Here is a 10000-nt window from a genome sequence, read left to right on the forward strand (position 1 = left end):
ATTTTTTTCGAAAAAAAAAAAAATCCGAAAAATATTTTTCGATTCCGATTACTGATTTACTCTTTTAGAACACATTAGGAGGCAACCAAATCAAATTTGAGAAAATTCCACAATCAGAAAATTTTTTTCGAAAAAAAAAAAAATTCGAGGACACCTCGGTCATGGCAAGTTATTTCCCACAATCCATTCCCCGATCCACGTACATCCCAGAAAAAATCATCTCTCTAACTATCCTGGTTCAAAAGTTGTATCGGAACATTTTCACGTCGAAAATATATCTCTAAGTCCAAACCGATGCACCACGTAAACTAGGGCAGACCGATGCACCACGTAATATCGGGCAGACCGATGCAGAACGTAAACTCGATCATACCGATGCTTCACGTAATCTCGATCTTACCGATGCACCACGTAAACAAGGGCAGACCGATGCAGAACGTAAAGTAGATCTTACCGATGCACCACGTAATCTCGATCTTACCGATGCACCACGTAATCTCCATCTTACCGATGCACCACGTGAACTGGATCTTACCGATGCAGAACGTGAATTGGATCTTACCGATGCAGAACGTGAATTGGATCTTACCGATGCACCACGTAAACTCGATCATACCGATGCACCACGTAATCTCGGGCAGACCGATGCACAACGTAAATGACGATCGGGACCGGGGCGATCGGTCGTATCTGACACCGCCGGCTCGGTTCTAACATCGTCAATGAGTCGGGGTTGTAAAAAAGGACGTGAACATTTTTCCTTATAAAAATCAAACCCGACCATGGATTTTGATTCTGATTGTTGATTATCGCTACTAGAACATATAAGGAGGCAACCAAATCAAATTTGAGAAAATTCCACGATCAGAAAATTTTTTTCGAAAAAAAAAAAAAATCGTAATCACCTCGGTCATGGCGAGTTATTTTCCGTATTTCATTCCACAATCAACGTACAACATAGAAGAAATCATCTCTCTAACTATCCTGGTTCAAAAGTTGTATCGGAACATTTCACGTCGTAATATCTCGCCAAGTCCAGACCTCGGCGATAGGTAGTATCTGACACCGTCCGCTCGGGACTGACATCGACTTGGACTCGGGCTGATGATGGGGAGGCGTTTAAGGACGTGAACATTTTTCCTTATAAAAATTAAAGTCGACAATGAATATTGATTCTGATTACTGATTTACGCTTTAAAAACACATTAGAAGGCAACCAAATCGAATTTGAGGAAATTCCACGATCAGAAAATTTTTTTCGAAAAAAAAAAAAATCCGAAAAATATTTTTCGATTCCGATTACTGATTTACTCTTTTAGAACACATTAGGAGGCAACCAAATCAAATTTGAGAAAATTCCACAATCAGAAAATTTTTTTCGAAAAAAAAAAAAATTCGAGGACACCTCGGTCATGGCAAGTTATTTCCCACAATCCATTCCCCGATCCACGTACATCCCAGAAAAAATCATCTCTCTAACTATCCTGGTTCAAAAGTTGTATCGGAACATTTTCACGTCGAAAATATATCTCTAAGTCCAAACCGATGCACCACGTAAACTAGGGCAGACCGATGCACCACGTAATATCGGGCAGACCGATGCAGAACGTAAACTCGATCATACCGATGCTTCACGTAATCTCGATCTTACCGATGCACCACGTAAACAAGGGCAGACCGATGCAGAACGTAAAGTAGATCTTACCGATGCACCACGTAATCTCGATCTTACCGATGCACCACGTAATCTCCATCTTACCGATGCACCACGTGAACTCGATCTTACCGATGCACCACGTAATCTCAATCTTACCGATGCACCACGTGAACTGGATCTTACCGATGCAGAACGTGAATTGGATCTTACCGATGCACCACGTAAACTCGATCTTACCGATGCACCACGTAATCTCGATCTTACCGATGCACCACGTGAACTGGATCTTACCGATGCAGAACGTGAATTGGATCTTACCGATGCACCACGTAAACTCGATCTTACCGATGCACCACGTAATCTCAATCTTACCGATGCACCACGTGAACTGGATCTTACCGATGCAGAACGTGAATTGGATCTTACCGATGCACCACGTAAACTCGATCTTACCGATGCACCACGTAATCTCAATCTTACCGATGCACCACGTGAACTGGATCTTACCGATGCAGAACGTAAATTGGATCTTACCGATGCACCACGTAAACTCGATCTTACCGATGCACCACGTAATCTCGATCTTACCGATGCACCACGTGAACTGGATCTTACCGATGCAGAACGTGAATTGGATCTTACCGATGCACCACGTAAACTCGATCTTACCGATGCACCACGTAATCTCAATCTTACCGATGCATCACGTAATCTCGATCTTACCGATGCAGAACGTAAACTCGATCATACCGATGCACCACGTTATCTCGGCAGACCGATGCAGAACGTAAAAAAAAAGCTTACAGCACGCGGTGTTCCCAAGCGGTCACCCATCCAAGTACTAACCGCGCCCGACGCTGCTTGGCTTCAGTGTTCAATTTCAATTTCAATTTCAAATGGGCTTTATTTGTCTTTGTGATAGTTACAGATATGTGCCTATATAGGCCATGTTAATCAACAATAAGGGTTTATATACAGTTCCTACCAGATAATTCTGGTATTATCAGTTACATTTCATATACATATAATAAAAAATTTTTAAGTAATTTCAGGGTGTTTGGGAATTTTTGTTTGATATCGTATATTTATTTATTTTATTATAATAGGGGATTTTCAGGAAAAATTTAGGAATAAAAAACCTGATATAAGTAATTTGGGGAGGGATGGGGGGTGGGTTGGGGATATATATACAGTTATGTACAGTTTTATCATTTACAAATTTTTATATACAATTTTATATACATGTCTGGGAAGGGGTTCCCGTTATGCTAAACGGCGATTCTCAATTCAGCTAACGGCCGCCATTTGCTAGTCGTGGCCAGTCCCCATTTCTCGTAGCACCGTTCGTGTCGCTGTTGGGTCTAGTACCCGTAGGACCGATTGGTTGTTACGATAACAGGGCGATGGATACGCCATTCGCATTGGCTGCCGCTACCTTTCGTTGTGATTCGTCGTCAAGACATATTTTTCAAAATGTCGGTATGTGACATGGCCGGTCTTGGAAGATGGCGGTTTTCATAGGGGTTTTTGGGTGTTTGGGGTGGGTTTTTAGGGAGGTTTAAGGAATATGGGAAGGAATTGGTACGGGAGGGGGTGAGGGGATGCGTGGAGTCGCGTTTTCGTAATTTGTCTTGTCAGTGCGTTGGATTTACACTGGAATTCGTAGAAATCGCTAGATACTTTGTTTAGGTACTCGCGGATGGTTGGAATATCCGCGAGTTCATGTAGTTTGGATATCCTAGTGTAATACGGCTTGCTCAAGGCCAATCTTAGGATTTTGTTTTGAAGGTTTTGGATGGGCCTTATTGGAAAGGGCCTAAGGTGACAAAATGCCGGCGCAGCGTATGTGACTACTGGCCGGATGTATGTTTTGTAAATGAGCAATTTGTTTTTTTCATTCAGCATACTTTTACTGCACAATAGAGGATGCAGTATCTTTTTGATGGCGTATCCTTTATGGATTTGTGCTTTGATATGGCGGTGGAAATTTAGCCTTTCGTCCAATTCAATGCCCAGGTACTTAACGGAGCTTTTTGGAACAATTTCCGTATTATTGATTTTTAATTTGTCTAAGATTACTTTTTCATTCCGTCTTCTGCTAAACACGATCTGCTCTGCTTTGGTCTCATTCAGTTTTATTTTCCATCTGTCGAAGTAATTGATAAGTACTTCGAGATGGTTTTTCAGCTCGCGATTGGCGTCTTCAGCGCTGGATGAGTGGGCATATATGGCCGTGTCATCCGCGAAGAGGGCGATTTTTGTTTTGTTATGTTTCGGGATATCCTGGACGTAGATATTGAATAATCTAGGTCCAAGGACTGATCCCTGCACAATTCCTGCTTTTATATTTTTGGGCGCGGATGTTTCATTCCCTACGCGTACTATGAATTTTCTGTTATTGAGATATGAGTAAATGGTCTTTATGAGGAATTTCGGGAATTTAAGTTTTATTAATTTGTAGGTCAGCCCCTCTATCCAAACTTTGTCGAACGCCTTTTCGATGTCGAGGAGGAGCATGACCGTGTGGTTTTTATTATTGAAACTATTTATTACGTCAACTACGATTCGGCAGATTTGCTGTGTCGAGCTGTGTTTTTCCTTGAAGCCAAATTGATGGTCATCGCGAATTTTATTGTTTTTCATAACTTGTTTTATTTTTCCTAACAGGATTTTCTCGGTCAGCTTGCTGAGGTTAGACAGTAGACTGATCGGACGGTAGTTGCCGGGAGAAGTTGTGACTTTCCCGGCTTTGGGGATAGGGGTTACTACTGCTGTTTTCCAACAGCTAGGCCAGTGTTGAAATTTGAATACAGCGTTTATGATGTAGTTCAGTTGAACTATGGCCTTTCTGGATAGGTTCCGGATCAGTCTATTGTCCACTTCGTCCTTTCCTGGCGCTTTGTTTAGTGGAAGCTTTTTAATTTCGTCCCGTATTTCCGATGGATTTGTTAATAGATGATTTTCGGGCTTTACGAAGCGGTTCGAATTTATAAAGTCTTCCACTCTTTTCCGTATGTCTGCTTGTTCTGGACTATCGGTCTGGGATATGTGGTGAGCGGTTTCGAAGTTTTCCGCAAGTACGTCCGCTTTTTCTTTATCGGTGATGTAATTCGCGGAATTTTGGACCAAGATGGGAACTTGGGAGAATTTTTGAATACTGGATTTGACTGTTTTCCAGAGATCTTTGTTATTAGAATTTAGCCTGGAGATTTTCTGTTCCCATCTTTCGTTCTGGAAAATTTTTATGTGGTTTCGGATTTCGCGGGTGTATGAGTTTAAGAGTGTTTTATCGACTTGTCTTTGGTGGGATTGCCACCTTTTTCTGATTTTATTCCTGAACTTGATCAAGTCGATAATATGGGCTGGTAGTTTTTCTGCTACTTCAGCTCTCGGTTTTTTGGAAATTGTTTTATCGCGGGCGTACTTGAGGGCCTTCGTAAACTTTTCAATTTCCCGTTCGATGTCGGAAGCAGTTTCGATTTTATTGTTGATAGTTATTTTACTATCTAATATTGTACGAAATTTTGCCCAATCAGCGTTCGAATAGTCGTACACTAATTTTGTTGGGTTTCTTTCGCTGCTATAATTGACCGAGAAGATCACTGGATTATGATCGGACCCTAACTGACAACTCGCGTCCGGGATACTATTCAAGTTAATATTCTTAGTGAGTATTAAATCGATAGTACTCGGAGCTTTTCCATTGTCTGGAAAATGAGTGTGTCCGTTAGGGATGTTCAAAATTACGTCATCATTAGCTTCAAGGAAACTGAATAGACGATTTCCGTTGGTGTTTCTGCAGTTGCAGTTCCATTCTTCGTGTTTAGCATTTAGATCGCCTAGAACTATTACTTTATTTTTCCTAGAAAATAGGAATCTTAGGCAGTTGGTACTGAATTTGCGACTGGGGCTATTATACACCGCCGTTATGATTAAGTTGCCATCAATCTGGACGCTAGCGTTCTCTATTGTGCAGTTGATGGTAGGCAAAATGGTGGATGCGATAATGTTCTTAACTAGTATAGCGATTCCACCGAATCCAGAGTTGTCTTGTCTGTCTTGCCTATATGTCTGGTATCCTTTAATGAAAAATTTGTGGTTGTTTTTCAGTTTTGTCTCGTTGATAGTCAGTATGTCTATTTGGTTGTAATTTAGAAAATTGGAGATCTCCAGGAATTTTTGGGAGACTCCATTCGCGTTCCAAGTCGCGATTTTTAATGACTTAGTCATTTAAATTGAGGAAGAATTCCAGTATGACGTACTTTCTTTCGGCGGGGCTTGCATTTTGCAGCTGCTGGTTGAGTCTTTTGACGTCTGTCAGTAGTTGTCGTATGTCCACGTATTGATTAAGTCTGTTGAACTCGCTTTTCAGCTCGTAAAACGCGTTTTGGAAGTTATTTGTGTTGTTTGTGTCATGAGTTTTGTTTGTTGGGGGGGAAGTTGGGGTTTTGGGGGTGGTTTGGGGGTTGGCCATGCCACTTACCGGTTTTTGTTTGGCCTCTTGGGCCTTTCTCCTTTCTTCCCAGACATTCACGGCCGGGATTGGAGCTTCGCGGTAAACTTTGGGGGCGGCAGGGGCGGCGGTTTTGGCGTTCCTCGCCCTGCGGTTGCAGATGTTCACGTAAATCGCGCACTCGGTACTGTTTGCTGGGTGACTCCCGAAACAGTTCGCGCACTTTGCCGGCGTATTCATTGTTTTTGGGCACTCGCGAGTCGCGTGATTTTCCGCGCACTTGAGGCAGTTTGGGGTCCTATGGCAGTTGGCCGTGGCATGTCCCCACATCTGGCAGTTGTGACATTGGATTACTTCCCTTTTTGTGTAGTACTTGTTCCACCGAACGGCTGTATAATTAATAACGCGGACTTCCTTCTGTATTTTCCGGAGCGTTATCGTATTTCCGGTGACGACCATGTACGCCGGTGATTTCGTTGCTTTTAGTTTGTGGATTTCCACAACCGGAATTCCTAGTTCCTGGAGTTCAGTTTTAATCTCTTCCAGGTCTGGATCAGAATCCAGTCCCCTCAGCGTAAATGCATGGGTTTTTTCTTCCCTTGGGGTGTAGGTGTGGTATTTCACGTCGTTTTCATCAAAATATTTTTCTAGTTTTTTTCTGTCTTCTACCGTCTCGGTGTAGACGGTGGAGTTCATGGCACTGTATTTAATATAAAATTTGCCATTTATAACTTTCGTTATGTCGGCCACCGTTTTGTTATGTTTTTTGAAAACGCCGTTGACCACTATTGGCGGGGGTTTCCGTTGATTTTTTCTAATTTCAACGGTTGCTGCATTGACTTCTACCTCATTTGGATTGAGGTAGTTAAATTTATTTTTGATTTCTACAGGGATTGTCTTTTTGTCCTTCCTTTTCCTGATAGATGTTGTTGGATGCGTGAAGCTTGGGTTTTCCACATCTCCAACTCGACTTCTCTTTTTGGCGACTCTCGGGGGGTCAGTTTCATTATCAGATGAATCTGAAGGGAGTTTCATTTCCTGGTCGTCCATCATTTTAATAAAGTTCTGATAAAATTTTTGAAATTCCTTTCAAAAAGGAATTCAAAAGCGGTCGGTTTCACGCGAAACTCGGCCGTTTCAGGGCCTTTCGGACCCGAGCAGGTAAAATTTCGTCACTCACTCAGTCTATTCTTGGCTCTGGAATGCGGCTTGGCGCCGTCTGGTCTAACACAACGGTCACTTTCACAGGTCAGTTTTAACGTTCACAAATTCCACAACTATCTCTACGGAGCGATTTTGGGTATAACCTCTCAGCACAGTGTTCTGACGAGAACTGGCAATTTCAGCGTGGTATGGCCGTAAACAACAAATATAGCGATATTTTCTATGATATCTCACTTTTTGGGAGCGGAAAGGACGTGAACGTTTTTCCTTATAAAAAATGAAATAACTTTTGGATATTAATTCTGATTGTTGATTTAAGTTTTAAGAACACATTAGGACATATCTCAATGAAATTTGAGGGATTTCCGAAATCGAAAAATATTTTTCGAAAAAAAAAAAAAATCCCAGAAGACCTCGGTCATCTCAAGTTTATTTCCATATTCTATTACACAATCAACGTACATCACAAAAGGAACCATCTCTCTAACTATCACAGTTAAATTTTTGTATCGGAACATTTCACGTCGGAATATCTCGCTAAGTCCAGACCGGGGAGATCGGTCGCATTTGACACCGTCCGCTCCGGTCTAACATCGTCTTGGAGTCGGGGTAACGATGGAGAGGCGTTTAAGGACGTGAACATTTTTCCTTATAAAAATTAAAGTCGACAATGAATATTGATTCTGATTACTGATTTACTCTTTTAGTACACATTAGAAGGCAACGCAATCAGATTTGAGGAAATTTCAAGATCAGAAAATTTTTTTCGAAAAAAAAAAAAATTCAAGAACACCTGGGTCATGGCAAGTTATTTCCCACAATCCATTCCACAATCAACGTACAACATAGAAGAAATCATCTCTCTAACTATCCTGGTTCAAAAGTTGTATCGGAACATTTCACGTCGAAATACCTCGCCAAGTCCAGACCGGGGCGATAGGTAGTATCTGACACCGTCCGCTCGGGACTGACATCGACTTGGACTCGGGCTAATGATGGGGAGGCGTTTAAGGACGTGAACATTTTTCCTTATAAAAATTAAAGTCGACAATGAATATTGATTCTGATTACTGATTTACGCTTTAAAAACACATTAGAAGGCAACCAAATCAAATTTGAGGAAATTCCAAAATCAGAAAATTTTTTTTCAAAAAAAAAAAAATCCGAAAAATATTTTTCGATTCTGATTACTGATTTACTCTTTTAGAACACATTAGAAGGCAACGAAATCAAATTTGAGTGAAATCCAAAATCAGAAAATATTTTTCGAAAAAAAAAAAAAATTCGAGAACACCTCGGTCATGGCAAGTTATTTTCCACAATCCATTCCCCAATCAACGTACATCCCAGAAAAAATCATCTCTCTAACTATCCTGGTTCAAAAGTTGTATCGGAACATTTTCACGTCGAAAATATATCTCAGAGTCCAGACCGATGCAGAACGTAAACTCGATCATACCGATGCTTCACGTAATCTCGATCTTACCGATGCACAACGTAAACTAGATCACACCGATGCAGAACGTAAACTCGATCATACCGATGCACCACGTAAACTCAGGCAGACCGATGCAGAACGTGAACTCGATCTTACCGATGCACCACGTAATCTCGATCTTACCGATGCACCACGTAAACTCGGGCAGACCGATGCAGAACGTGAACTCGATCTTACCGATGCACCACGTAAACTAGGGCTGACCGATGCATCACGTAAACGACGATCGAGAGGCGCGAAAGGACGTGAACGTTTTTCATTATAAAAATTGAAATAAATGATAAATAATGATTCTGATTGTTGGTTATCATTTTTAATAAGCATTAGGAGGCAACCAAATGAAATTTGAGGAAATTCCGATAATAGAAAATTTTTTCGAAAAAAAAAAAAAATTCATGAAATCCTCGGTCATCGCAAAATATTTACCATATTCTGTTCGATAATCAACGTATATTTAAGAAGGAATCATATCTGTATCTATCTTGGTTCAAATTTTGTATCGGAACATTTTGACCAAAGTCCGAGCTTCGGCCGAAACAGACACCGCTGACCTGGCCTATCGATCGACCGAGAGTCGGGGATAGAGCGTAAGTGTTGTCTGGAGGGGAACCCTGTGCTCTCCTGACATATATAGGGAAGGTGGTCGCGTTGGGCGATGCAGAACGTTTGGATCGGGAATTATATTTTTGGTTCAGCTATTGGAATATGGTTTATTGTTGGTATATATTGGCGAAATAACGTTCTTACTGACTGGGGATATTCATAAAAATGAGTCCGGAGATTTTCAGATCGAAGTCCGAGTGATCCGACTTGGAAGGCGTGTTGGGTGGGTCGAGATGGCTTAGATAGATCAGACGAGGCGGGCTAAGTGTTGACGTCATGCATCGGTCCATTTTCAGATTGAGTCCGAGTAATCCGACTTTGAAAGAGTGTTGGGTGCGTCGAGACTGTTTAGATAGATCGGACGAGGCGGACTAGGTGTTAACGACATGCATCGGTATATTTTCTGATCGGAGTCCGAAGAAATCGGCCCTAGTAGGCGCAGCGGACGGTCGAGACGGCCTCGGTGGGTCGGATCGATCGGGAAAAGTTTGCTAAATCGTGTCTGGAGGGGAACCTTGGGTTCTCCTGACATATATAGGGGATAAGGTTTGGGTGAACGATTCTTCACGTAAAAGTTGAGTAATTTATTTTTCGATAAGCTTTTGGATATTGATGAGAAGTATAT

This window comes from Harmonia axyridis, chromosome X, assembly GCF_914767665.1.
Source record: "Harmonia axyridis chromosome X, icHarAxyr1.1, whole genome shotgun sequence".
Classification (NCBI taxonomy): domain Eukaryota; kingdom Metazoa; phylum Arthropoda; class Insecta; order Coleoptera; family Coccinellidae; genus Harmonia; species Harmonia axyridis.